Below are 13,473 nucleotides of genomic sequence, written 5' to 3'. Positions count from 1 at the left end.
CTGCAGGGTGAACTTGAATGAGAGTCAGGAAACATGGCAGGAGAATAAATTCCTCTCCCTTCCTTTCCTGGAAGGAACCATCCGAGGCAGAGTGGCCCCACATAGCTGCGCCCAAGCTACTGGCTGCATGATCTTGCGAAGCTGTGGCCCCCATAAGGATGTCCCATTAGGTGTGGGTTTTCCTCCTTTGCTGTTTCACTTCTCCTTTTCTTTCACTTTTGCTGCCTGGGCATTGCATTCAGTCTTAGTGAGAGTGTGTTGCTTCAGCCTTCGTCCCTGGACTGGCAGTGCAGTTGCTGGCTGGGACTCCTGAGCAGGGCAGATAATCTTAGTGAGCCTTCACCTCTCCATCTGGTAAATGGGTACAGCAATCTTAGTACTTTCCGTATGGGGGCATTTCAAAGCTCAGTAACGTTTATAATATATTTATTAACTTAATTATAGTAAATATATTTAATATAATAATAAGATATGGAAATGAATATGGTATGCCGGGATGCTTGTTCCCATCCCCGGGGGAGGGAACTTCTGCCTGGAAAGACTCTCCTGTGTCTTCCAACAATCCCTCCTTTAAGTTCTGCTCACTAGGCCTCATCATGGTTCTGTTTCCCCAGAGTTCTCTTTAGGGAAAAATGTGATGATTGAATAATAGGAAAATCTGGTGTGCTTGAAAGGTCTGTTTCTCCTGGGAAAGCCATTCTTTGAAATCTAGGTTACACATCAGCCTCTTGTGAGTTGGATCCATTAAGTTAGTCCCACTGAGACCAACCAACTTTGACAGGCTTGGGGTCAGAGCTTGTAGTGCTGAGCGTCTACCTCAGCCTGCATGACCATACCATGGGACAGCCATCCTTTCCTGTGTGGGAGGTCTTGAAGGCCCCTTGGCCCCTGTGATCTCACTCTGGCCTCCGATGTATCACACCTCTATCCCTCGGGGTGTGATACATCCATCCAGGGCTGTGGTCTCAACTCGGGGCAACTTTATCTTCCAAGGGACATTCAGCAATGTCTGGAGAGATGTTTGATTGTCATAGCTGGGAGAGGCACCCATAGCATCTGATGGGTATGGGACAGGTATTCTGCACAACATCCTGCGAAGCCCAGGACAAGTCTTCCCAACAAAGAATTATCCAGTCCAAAATGCCAGTGATGCCAACACTGAGAAACCCTGGTCTGGACAGGCTCGGTCATCTGGGGTTTGCCTTGCAGGGACACTAAAAAGTCACCAAGGGAGAATTCTGCTGTCTCTGCAGAAGCGAGAAGATTTAACTTCTCCATGGGCTGAGAAGCCTCAGATGGATGACTGCTCTGAATCTGGGGGCCAGGCCTTCTTTTAGGAGTCTGGTAAACTCTATTCAGTAGGGGCTAACTGCATGTGGAAGTGAGAGATGACTTCCCCACTAGAAGTAGAGGTCATTCAAATCCTCCTTCAAACACGCAGTAAACTGTGGTTTCACTACTAACTCACCGATGACTGAACCTGAGGATGGCAAGGGGTATCATGACAAGAACATGGACTCAGACCTGTTTTCCAATCCTGGCTTTACTTTTCATTGAGTTGTGTGACTCTGAGTAAGTTTCTTAATGTCTCTGAGCCTCTGTCTTCTCATCTACACACTGGAGGTGGCCATATCTGCCTTGCCATGTGCTTATTGATGGATAGCTTGGCACTGGTGGAGAGGTCCACCCTTCCCCACCTTTGTGGGGCCTCTGCCCACCCTTCCCTGACCTTATGTAGCCTCCCCAGATAAGGGAACTGACATTTGGTTCAGATTTTCTTTCTTTCCCTCCTGCCTGTATTCTCAGTTGACTTGGACCAATTGTATATATAGATTCTACAGAGGAAGGAGTGGTGTTAAAAAGAATAAAGCTGATGGAGAAGGGACCCATTTCATCCATGACCTGAAAGGGCATAAAAGTGTCTATTAAGACACTCTTTATTCAGCTCAAGATTTTTAAAAACTTAATGTAATTTTTTAATTTAAAGAAAACCCACCCTTTCTTTAGCCAGTGAGCCTGGTCTGCTCTGCATCCTCTCTCTTGACCTTCTGCCGACTCTTTAACCCTGACAGCTTCTAGTGTTCCTCTTGGCTCATGGTCTGGGGGATAGAACCAGGGGTCTGAATGTCTTTCCCTAAAATGGAAGTTTGGGGTCTTAAAAATGTTTTTTTTTCCCCAAGCCTTGTCTCTGGCTCATTCACATACTTCATCTCATGTATTCCTCATAGCAACTCTAGGAGATGGGTATCAGTTCAGTTCAGTTGAGTGGCTCAGTCATGTCTGACTCTTTGCGACCCCATGGACCGCAGCACGCCAGGCCTCCCTGTCCATCACCAACTCCTGGAGCTTGCTCAAACTCATGTCCATTGAGTTGGTGATGCCATCCAACCATCTCATCCTCTCTGGTCCCCTTCTCCTCCCACCTTCAATCTTTCCTAGTGTCAGGGTCTTTTCCAATGTGTCAGCTCTTCACATCAGGTGGCCAAAGTATTGGAGTTTCAGCTTCAGCATCAGTCCTTCCAGTGAATATCCAGGATTGATTTCCTTTAGGATGGACTGGCTGGATCTCCTTGTTGTCCAAGGGACTCTCAAGAGTCTTCTCTAACACCACAGTTCAAAAGCATCAATTCTTCGGTGCTCAGCTTTCTTTATAGTCCAACTCTCACATCCATACATGACTATTGGAAAAACTATAGCTTTGACTAGATGAACCTTTGTTGGCAAAGTAATGTCTCTGCTTTTTAATATGCTATCTAGGTTGGTCATAACTTTTCTTCCAAGGAGCAAGCGCCTTTTAATTTCTTGGCTGCAGTCACCATCTGCAGTGATTTTGGAACCAAAAAAAATAAAGTCTGCCACTGATTGTTTCCCCATCCATTTGCTATGAAGTGTTGGGACCGGATGCCATGATCTTAGTTTTCTGAATGTTGAGTTTTATTCCAACTTTTTCACTCTCCTCTTTCACTTTCATCAAGAGGCTGTTTAGTTCTTCTTTGCTTTCTCCCATAAGGGTGGTGTCATCTGCATATCTGAGGTTATTGATATTTCTCCCGGCAGTCTTGATTCCAGCTTGTGCTTCATCTAGCCCAGCATTTCTCATGATTTACTCTGCATATAAGTTAAATAAGTGGGGTGACAAAGTACAGACTTGATATACTCCTTTCCCATTTGGAACCAGTCTATTGTTCCATGTCTAGTTCTAACTGTTGCTTCTTGACCTGCATACAGATTTCTTGGGAGGCAGGTCAGCTGGTCTGGTATTCCCATCTCTTTAAGAATTTTCCACAGTTTGTTGAAGAAGGTGTGGGTATAATTACCTGCAATCTGCAGCTGAGGAAATTGAGGCTCCTATAGCTTTGTAAGTGGGTGAGCCGAGATTTAGACTCAGAGCTGGATGACTCAATCAGTCGGCAAGCCCTGCTGATAACTCTTGAATCTATTTCTGCCTCCCTGCATCCACTGCCATTATCTTGGGACAAGCTGCCATCAGCTGTCACCTGGACCACTGATAGACCGTGCATGACTCGCCTGCACTCACCCGTGTTTTGTCTCAGCCCATTTCCTACTCCAAAGACATGGAAATCAAGGATTGGGACCTTATCTCAAATATCCACTACTGAATCCCCAGTGCTTGACATCATTCCTGGCATGTAGGAGGTGCTCAAAACTGTTGTGAATGAATAAATGAATGATTAGATTTGCAGTTTGGAAAATTATCCTGGTTAATGTGATTTGCTCATCCCTCCATTCATCCACTTCCCCATCTCTCTGTTCGTCACCTGTCCCCTCCCCATCCATCCATCCACCCTTCATCACCCTCACTCATCCATCTCTTTATTCATCTAATCAATTTTACCAGAGCAGTAAAAAGGCAACACATATTTAGTGCTATTAGGTCAGACTGAAATAGGTATTATAAAAGGGCTCTTTGATGCAGAAAACATCATATGATTTCTTTTTTAAGAGTGAATCAAGATAAAAGCAGGCACTTTTCATGAGTTTAACATGTGCCTGAAAATTTGGACCTTCATCTAAAATATTAAAATACAACCTGTGCTTTTTCTAATTTTCTTCATAGATGATCAGAGACAGCATGAGTAATTCAAATACAAGCTAAATTCTAATCCCTTGCCTGTTAGAAAGCTACTTGCACTTTGGGGTGCAAAACAGAGATTGCAGACATATTAATATTTAAGAGCTTGGAGACTGTCTAAGCGAAGGTGGAGGCATGTGAAACAAGTACCTGCTTCAGAGCAGATTTTCACAGGGTCCAGTTAGGGGGCGGCACAGTCTCACTAAGGATCTCTGTCCGCCATCCCGGCTGCTACCCCACACACCAGGCAGCCCGGCTCTGCCTCTGAGCTTGGAGTTTGGGACTCTTGGTACCCGAAAGAGATCCCTGGGATTCTCTGCTGCTTTCACAGACTTTTCTGCCTGTGGTCATAGTTAACAAAGGCAGCTAGGTGAGGAGGGGCGAGATTACCAGCGCAAGAGCCTCATAAATATGAGATGAGACGGCTGGGATGGAAATGAAAGTTGAGATGCTCAAAAATAAAGCGTGAAAGAGCCCTGGCCCCGTATAAGAACAGGATTGATCTCTGTACGCTGACAGAATGTACGATTTTCCCTTCGCTTTACTACAGTGCTTCTGTTTCTATAGAAACCACCAATTTTGTAGACAGAGAGGCTGTGTGAGAAGGCGCGGGGCGTTCAGTTTGAAGCCAAGTGCCGTCAGGGCATTGGCACTTCCAGCCCCGGGGAGGGGCCTTTCTTCTTCGCTAGCTAACTAGCTCTCCTGGGGATAGTTACTGATTACCCGGCTTGGAACCTGTCGCTATTATTATAATAACACTTGCAGTGCTTCTTCCTTCTGAGGAGCCCCTGAAGACGCGGTTAGTTCTAGAACTCTTAGAAGCATTCCCACGGAGAGCAGTGGCGCACAGCCCTCCTGCCTTTCATTCATTCATTTGTTCAGCAGATACACACTGATACCTTAGCACCAGACACCATGCCGAGCCCTGGAGGAGTCCACACCTTAGTAAGGGAATCAGACAGGCAAGGTGACAACTTCATTTTGGTTCTACCAGAGAGGTGTTTCTGGCCAGGCTCCCTTAGAGAGAAGAGGCTGGAGCTGGTTGGATCTCAGGCAGGGGCTGGCAAAGATAAGCAGTGTCTGAGTGTTTCAGTTAGTTTTTGCTGCATAACAAGCTATGCTCTAGGTAGTAGCATCGACCAACAGCTGTTTTCTATGTTTGTGATTCTGTGGGTTGGGAATTAGGGCAGGGCCTGGTGCAAAGGTTTGCCTCTGTCCCATGTTTGTGGCCTCAGCTGGGGTAACTCAAAGGCTCAAGATGGCTGAGTAATAGTTTGAATATTGATTGTTCTCACCGTTTGATATCTGCTGTGGCTTGTCCAAGAATGGATTTTCTGCCCATAGGTCTAGCACCTGGCTGAATGGCTAGACAAACTGGCCTCATACCTTCTCTTCACTAGCTGGGCTTCCTTCCATCATGGCCTTCTCAGGATAGTTGGACTTCTTCATGGCAGTGAATGCTATGAGGCTCATGATGACCTAGCTTCAGACATCCCAGAGCATCATGACCACTGCCTTCTGTTTGGAAAACTAGTTACTAAGACTAGAACAGATTGAAGGGGAGGGGAGGGATGGGCCCTCCCTTTCAGCAGGGAAATGGCACGCATGTCTGGGGAGGGAAGGAGTTGATGGCAGACACCTTGGAGATGAATTTCCTGAACTTCCATTTTCAGGAAAGAGGTGAGACTCTAGTGAAGAGGAAGTCAAGATTGTAATGTTACAGCAATGTGGTTACTGGACAATGGGCCTGACAGGCGGGAAGAGGATGGTAGGGAGTGGAAGATTGGTATTGCCCATGGTGAGGGGCTCTTGGCTCTGGTTTTGATTCAGAGAGTGTGTTCCACAGTGTGTCCATGTGGCAGAGATCATGAAGAATGTCCATGGGCACTTGTGGGTATGATGCTTAGAGTGGAGTTAGGCCTGGCAGTCATGATTCTATCTGCGGCTGCTGGTTATACATGACGGACTCCAACGCAAAGTGGCAGAAGCCAAAAGGGAATGAGTTGGGCCATTTACTTAAAAAATCCTGGGGTTGGGCTCTTCAAGCTTGCTGGACCGAGAGTCTCATGTGAGTCATTGGTTCCTGGCCTCTCTCTTCTTTTCACTTTGCTTTCTTATTACCTGGCAGAACTCCTAGGCATGCTTTCCTCTTAGGGAAGGAAGAAGACCGCATCCTTAAGCCTCCAGGATCAGTACTAGGGAGAAAACTGCTTATCGCCAACCATTCAAAGCATGGACCAGACTTCTGCTAGCTTATATCGGATCCAAGACCATCCCTGAACCTTTCACTCTGGCCAGTTTGCAGGATTCTGATTGGCTGACCCTGAGTTAAGTGTCCAGACCTGGGGCAGGTCAGGGTGGGGAAGGCCAGCTCTCCAGAGTATGACCCAGATGTTCTCAGAGATGAATGAGGAATGGATACAGGGCAGCTCGATCAGCACTGTCCTCTCCAGAGGGCAGTTGAGGCTTAGGGAATAGATGAGATGGTGCAGGAAGAGAGTTATGAATGAGAATGGGGCCTGGGATAGGGCCCTGAGTAGCATCTAAGGATTGGCTAAGAAGGCAGACACCATGAAAAAGTCAGGGATGGAGTACCCAGGGCAGGGGTGGGTGGGAGGAGAACCAGTGGTATGTGGCTTTCTAGAAACCTAGGGAAGGATGCATTTCAAGAGGCAGTGGTAAGTAAGTATTGGAAGTGCCTTGTGGAAATCAACTGAGATTCACTCATTCATTTAACAGATATATGCTGAGCACCTACTATGTGTCAGGCACTGTTCTAGTACTGGGGATACAAAAGCAAACAAAACAGACAAAATCCTCTGCCCTCAGGGATCTTACATCCTAGATCCAGGAACAAGGTGGAGACCTTGGTGAGGACTGTCTCAGTGGCTGGCAGATGGCACTGTGTTGAAGAGTGAGTGGAAGGTGAAATGATGGGAAAGGGAGTGTGTGTGCGCACATGCATGTCCGACTCTTTGGGACCCCATGGACTGTAGCCTGCCAGGCTCCTCTGTCCATGGGATTTTCCAGGCAAGAATACTGGAGCAGATTGCCAATTCCTACTCCAGGGGATCTTCCCAACCCAGGGATCAAACCTGTATCTCTTGCATCTCCTGCATTGGTAGATTGGTTCTATACCACTGCAGTGCCTGAGAAGCCAGAGGTGAAAGGTAAGCGAGTTCAGTTTCTTGCAAGAAGTTTGGTTGTCAAGGGGAGAAGAGAAAAGGATCAAGGGCTGGAGTGGATGAGACACTGGGTGAATATTGTTTCTTTTTTGGCTGAGCAGCTTGTAGGATCTCAGTTCCCTGACCAAGGATTGAACCCTTGCTCCCTGAAGTGGAAGCACGGAGTCCTAACCACTGGACTGCCAGGGAATTCCAGTTTAGTTTTTTTAAAATGTGAATGGGGCTCTCTGTTTACATGTATATATTAATTATTTTTTGATTGCCTCAATATTTTGATATTGTGTATGGGCTAATCAACTCTGAGCAGACCTCACCACCTGTCTGTTTACCTAAAGGAGATTCAGGTAGGCTTTTGGAGGGAGAGAGCTAGTACTAGAATTTTCCCTGCTCCAAGCAGAAGGTCTGGGTTGTCCTGCCATCCATAGAGGAGAGGAAGAAAGCCCGTCCCACCTCCCTTTAGTACCTCTGCTGTGCGGGGCTGGGGAAAAGCTGGGGCAGCATTTAAGCACCCACAGTATGCAGAGGGGCTTCTCTCGTGGCTCAGACAGTAAAGAATCTGCCTGCAATGCGGGAGACCTGGATTCAATATGGGTTGGGAATATCTGGAAAAGGGAATGGCTACCTACTCCAGTATTCTTGCCTGGAGATTTCCATGAACCAAGGAACCTGGCAGGCTACAGTCCATGGGGTCACAAAGAGTCAGACACAACTGAGAGACTTAACACTTTTGGTATGCAGAGAGGATGTATTTTAACCTGCTCAAGTCTCTCCATCCTAAACAAAACAAATAATCCAATCTCCCTGTGAGCCTGCATTCTTGATTTTTAAATTCCTCCTTCTCACCCATGGTGCCAGCTGCTTGTGAATGGGGAATTGGGCAGACCTTAGGTAGCATGGGGGCAGGGACGGGAGTAATGTGGATAATTGGCCCCTGGATAATTGAGAGTTGATTGTAATTAACCTATTTTGGAAGCACAGTGCAAGATCCCATACCTGTACTTCTCATGCATTCCAGTCAGAACCCTCTTTGTAGCTGCTGGCTTTCACCTGACATTCATTCCATGCTTCTCAGCTGAGGTTTATTTTTTACACTTGCCCCGCCCCCCACCCCCACCAGGTAACATTTGGCAAGGTCTGGAGACAGTTTTTGGCTGTCATAACTGGGGAGCGATGTGGCTGGTATCTAGTGGGTAGAAGTCAGGATGCTGTTAAACATCCTACAATGCCAGGGCAGCCCCCCAGGAAAGGAATAACCTACTCCAAGTGTCGGCAGGGCCGAGGTTGAGAAACCCTTCTGTTTATGTGTCAGAGGGGAGTGGCCGTGATGTTGAAGGAAGGAAGACTTGGAGCAAAAACTAGGTGAGTATGTACCGCCAATGATGGCGGGACTCCCACTAGAAGATAATGGATGTTGAGCGCTAGGACTGAATTTTTTTTTTTTTTCCCACCAGAGAATTCAGTGGTCGCATTTATAGCCACAATTTGAGGCTCTTGTCTAAGGAGCTGATAACACTCTGACCTTGTGTCATGTGCATAGCTTTCTCTGCTGATGCCACAGTGGGGTCAGGCCACAATTTGTTATCCTTGCAGCTAAGATGCAGCAAAATTTAAACTCTCAGGGTTGCTTATTTCTTGGAATTGCCGCGTTTTGTTTTCTTTAGCAGAAGCATACAGGCACATACATATTAATATTCTCCTTTCTCTCTCTCAGTGCTGGGCCTCCCGGGACCGGGCAGGGCTGCACTCTGGTGTCCCTCACTGGTCTGGCCCTGCCACCTGCCACCCCATGGCACTCCCCAGGGTGATGCATGGGGATGGGCTGCATGTCCCCCGCTCAGGGCTTTTGCAGCTGGAGAAAGATTCCAGGTGAATTTGATTCTGACTCTCCCACTTCTCAGGGTATCAGGGGAGGAGAGAGGCTATCTGCTATGAATTCTCTGTATCCCACGCTGGACACTTTGTCATCTTCAGCTGACAAGTGGTGCAAAGCCCAGTGGACATACCGATCCATGCTGCAGCGTGGTGAACCTCCAGAATGTGATGTGAAGTGAAAGAAGCCAGACGCAGAACTCACACATGAGATGACTCCATCCAAGTGAAATGTCCAACATAGGAGAATCCATAGACACAAAAAGCAGATTCATGATTGCCAGGGGCTGGAGGAGGGTGGGGAGTGACTTCTTAATGGGTGAGTGGGGGGTTCTTCTTTGAAGGTGAAAACATGTTTTGCAACTAGTTCTGGGTGGTGGCTACACAGTGTTGTGAAGGTACTAAGAATGCTACAAATCGTGCGTTTGTAAATGATTAATTTTATGCCATGTGAATTTCATCTCAATTGAAAAAAATAATCCGATAGAGAAGCTCAGTGGTCCATCACTAGACCACAGAGCCCTGACCCACTGCAGGGTGTGTGGGCACTGCAGGGGCGGGGGAAGACTCTTCCTCAGGGGAGCCAGCCCCTAGGAAGCCCTGGTGGGTGAGGCCCTGCCCTGTTGGACACGGGATGCAGGAAGCTTCTGCTGGAGCTTTGTCTCTTTCATGTTCCATTGGAAGTGATAAATGAAGCTTTGCATCTGCTTCATGGCAGATTAGTCCCTGGAGACGCAGCAGACACTCTGGCAGACAAGTTTAAATCCTCCCCAGTAGCCGGCTTCCTGCAGGGTGTAAAGCAGAGCTGGGGAGGGGGAGCGACTCACCAGCAGCATCATAGGGGCAGGGTGGCCAGCACGCCATCTCCCTGGGCTCTGACACCCGAGTGGTCCAGCAGATGCAGGGCTGCAAAAACAGCCCATTTCACTTGCCACATCGCCCTGTGCTCCACCTTGAGGGGCACGTTTAGTTCCAGATCTGAGATAAGCTATCCACCAGTGATGGCTAGTGATGACAGAAGTCATCCTGCTGTCATTTATTAGCTCTGCGACTTTGGGCAAATGATCTAACCTCTCTGTACTCTGGTTTCCTTATCTGCAAGATGGTCCTGATAATGCTTGTCCCACAGGAACCAGTGAAGCTTAGATGAGCATATGTAAATATATGTTCTTATATGTATATAGTATGTGTATATCATATAAATACAATTATAAGTACAAAGGTCCATCTAGTCAAAGCTGTGGTTTTTCCAGTAGTCACGTATGGATGTGAGTTGAACTCTGTGAAGAAAGCTGAGTGACAAAGAATTGATGCTTTTGAACTGTGGTGTTGGAGAAGACTCTTGAGAGTCCCTTGGACAGCAAGGAGATCCAGCCAGTCCATCCTAAAGGAAATCAATCCTGGATATTCATTGGAAGGACTGATGCTGAAGCCAAAACTCCAATACTTTGGCCACCTGATGCGAAGAACCGACTCACTGGAAAAGACCCTGATGCTGGAAAAGATTGAAGGTGGGAGGAGAAGGGGACGACAAAGGATGAGATGGTTGGATGGCATCACAGACTTAGTGGAGATGAGTTTGAGCAAGCTCCGAATGTTGGTGATGGACAGGGAAGCCTGGCATGCTGCAGTTCCTGGGGTCGCAAAGAGTCAGACACGACTGAGTGACTGAACTGGACTGAACTGATAATTATATTAACAACATTGATAACTAGTATAATATATATTTTAATATAAACCAGAAATATTTATAATATATTGCTGTTTTTCAGTTGCTAAGTCATGTCTGACTCTTTGTGACCCCCATGGACCACACACACCTGACTCCTCTGTTCTCCACTATCTCCCAGAGGTTGCTCAAATTCATGTCCACTGAGTCAGTGATGCTATCTAACCATCTCATCTCTGTCACCCGCTTTTCCTTTAGGATTTCCTATATAGTGGGTGGGAAGAGGTTTTCTGAGAAGCTGATGTTGGAACTGAGACTTGATTGAAGAGAAGAAGGTGCTGGTCAATGAAACATGGAGAGCTTTTTGGGTGGAGGGTATAGCGAGTGCAAAGGCTCTGAGGTGGGAATAAAGACCAGGGAAGTGAATAGAGAGCAGGGTGGTGGGGGTGGACACTGAGCAAGGAATGTGACTCCAGAGAAGCTAGAGGAGTTGAAAGGGTGCTGTCCAGGCAAGACCTTATGGGCCATTGCCAGGGGTGTGGCTTTTATTCCTGGTTAAAAGTGAAGTCAGTTCGGAGTGTGTGTGGCTGGCTTTGTGTTTTAGGAAGGTCATGTTGCCGTTGTGGGAGGGGATGGTTTGGAGAAGAGCAGCTTGCAGGTTCTTGCACTTTTTATTCCCAGGAGGAAATCCACCCTTGCTCTTCTTGTCTGCTTAGGAAGATGGAAACGTCAGCAGAGGCCCTTTTAGGTCCTCCAGCTCTAAGATTCTAAGCTGGTATCTTCTCTGTGCTCCCACGCCTGCTCTTTAGAACTCATCATGACTCCGTGGGGAGGTAGTGGGCACAGGGGAGTGGAAGGTGTTTTGGGAGGCAGATGGAACCCAGATCTTTTCTTATTTTGGCTGCTGTCTTCACCCATGTGTTGACCCTAGTGAATGAGCTTCAACTGATGACCAGATGCCCCTGGAGCAAAAAGGGCTTAAGTAATGTCAGTGGGGTTTCTTGATTTGAGTTATATGGTGAGAGAGATTGGCTGGGCACCTTCACTTCTTTTAAGCAAGAAGAAGGGAATGTAGGGGATGTAGCAGCAGGTAAGGTGGGAGATTCTGCCTGGATGGAGGTGGAGCTTCCTGTTTTCTCTGCCTAATTCACATCATTTCAGAGAACTGAAGCCACTGTCCAGCACCTGGAGGATGTTGGTGGGGGAGTAAGCTGCTGGATCTTCAGTGGGCAGCACCTTTCATTAGGCTGGGCTTTCTCGTGCCAGCTCAGATCCAGGCATTGGGCAAAATTTCTAACTTGAGGGCTCTGCAGACTCAGCCAGTAGCCAGTCCTCCAGAGCGCTGGCTTTAGAGCTGTTGGGTCAGTCCCAGCACCTGGTGAGCTCTGATCTTTTGGCAGCCAGACCACCAGATTTCTGCCTGTATGTCCTTAACATGGGGGTTTTTAAGCTGGGAAGCCCTGTTGAGCTGGGAAGCCCTGTTGAAAGGCCTCTTTCCCCTTGAAGTTGTGTCTGGGTTTTGATGTAAATAAATGGATGATTGAAATGGATGCTGCAGAAATATGTCACATGACAGTGAGCCACAAGCCCTTCTCTTGAAACGTGAATGTACTAAATATTAACCTCTGTGCATGCCGAGGCTCTGTTGCAGAGATTAACATGCAATTAATGTAAGTGATTCTCCGTTTATTCAACAAGCCTTTATGGACCCCTGACCAAAGCAAGGAAGTAATGATAGACATTTATTAAACACTTCTTAAAGGCCAGTGAGGACCAAAATATTCTGTACATTTTATTTCTAGGAATCCTGAGTCAACTTCATAAGGAGGGTACTTCCAATATCCTTTTAGGGGCATAAAATAGCTGAAACTTAGAAAAGGTGGATACCAGCTAAAGGTCATTGAGCCACAGCTCGTGGGAGTACTCAGTACTAAGGATGTGAGAAAAAGTCAGAAAAGCCCCCTGGTTGTCTTTTATCCTTAGACTAGTACAAAGAGGCAGACTTTAGACAAACATTTAGACAACTACAAAAATGATAAAGGCTTTGAAAGCAAAGTCCAGAAAGAGGTTGTGTTGATGACTGAGCCTGTTATTTTTTGAATGGGGTTTGTTCCAGAAAGGCTTCCATAAGGGAAAGTCATTGTAGCCAAAGAACATTCTCCATCTGGAAATACATGCTTGGGTTCTGCCATTTGTTTGTACGTGTTCCCTGGGAGCTGTGCCTGGGGTGGATGAATGGCTGACCTGTCTATTTTCTCCTCTGGTCCCTCTTGTTTTTCATCAGCCAGTGTGGATGTGCCTCACCCATTTCTATTTGCAGAATGCCTTTGGGCTGGGCATCTGCAAGTGCTCTGTGATACCTCTGGAATCAGGTCCCTATCAGTGGACATCTCAGAACAGTGACTCCCGCCCGCCCCCAGGTGGCCTGCATTTCTCTGCAACCATGGCCACAGTGTTTCTGCAGCCTGAGTGTTCTTCTCCTGGGTTCCGCTCCTGCCTGCATCCCTTGGAGAGAGTTGTATTTTTCTGCTTTTAGTGGGAATAATGACTTTGTGCTAAAGAAGGGCTACTTGTTTGTGGCCTCTTTCATGTCACTCCCTGGACTGTGCTTTTCACAGGAGTCACTGAAGGCAGGGCTGTTTGAGCATGTCACCCTC

General features: G+C 47.1%; 1 protein-coding gene across 12 annotated transcripts in view; it reads left to right on the top strand.

Annotated features, from left to right (window-relative positions):
- Positions 1–13,473, top strand: part of PTPRT (protein tyrosine phosphatase receptor type T) — a 1,113,287-nt gene that overhangs the window by 248,449 nt on the left and 851,365 nt on the right. The window lies entirely within an intron of this gene.

This window comes from Cervus canadensis, chromosome 10 (assembly GCF_019320065.1).
Source record: "Cervus canadensis isolate Bull #8, Minnesota chromosome 10, ASM1932006v1, whole genome shotgun sequence".
NCBI classification, from domain to species: Eukaryota; Metazoa; Chordata; class Mammalia; order Artiodactyla; family Cervidae; genus Cervus; species Cervus canadensis.
This window is presented reverse-complemented; position numbering and strand designations above follow the sequence as displayed.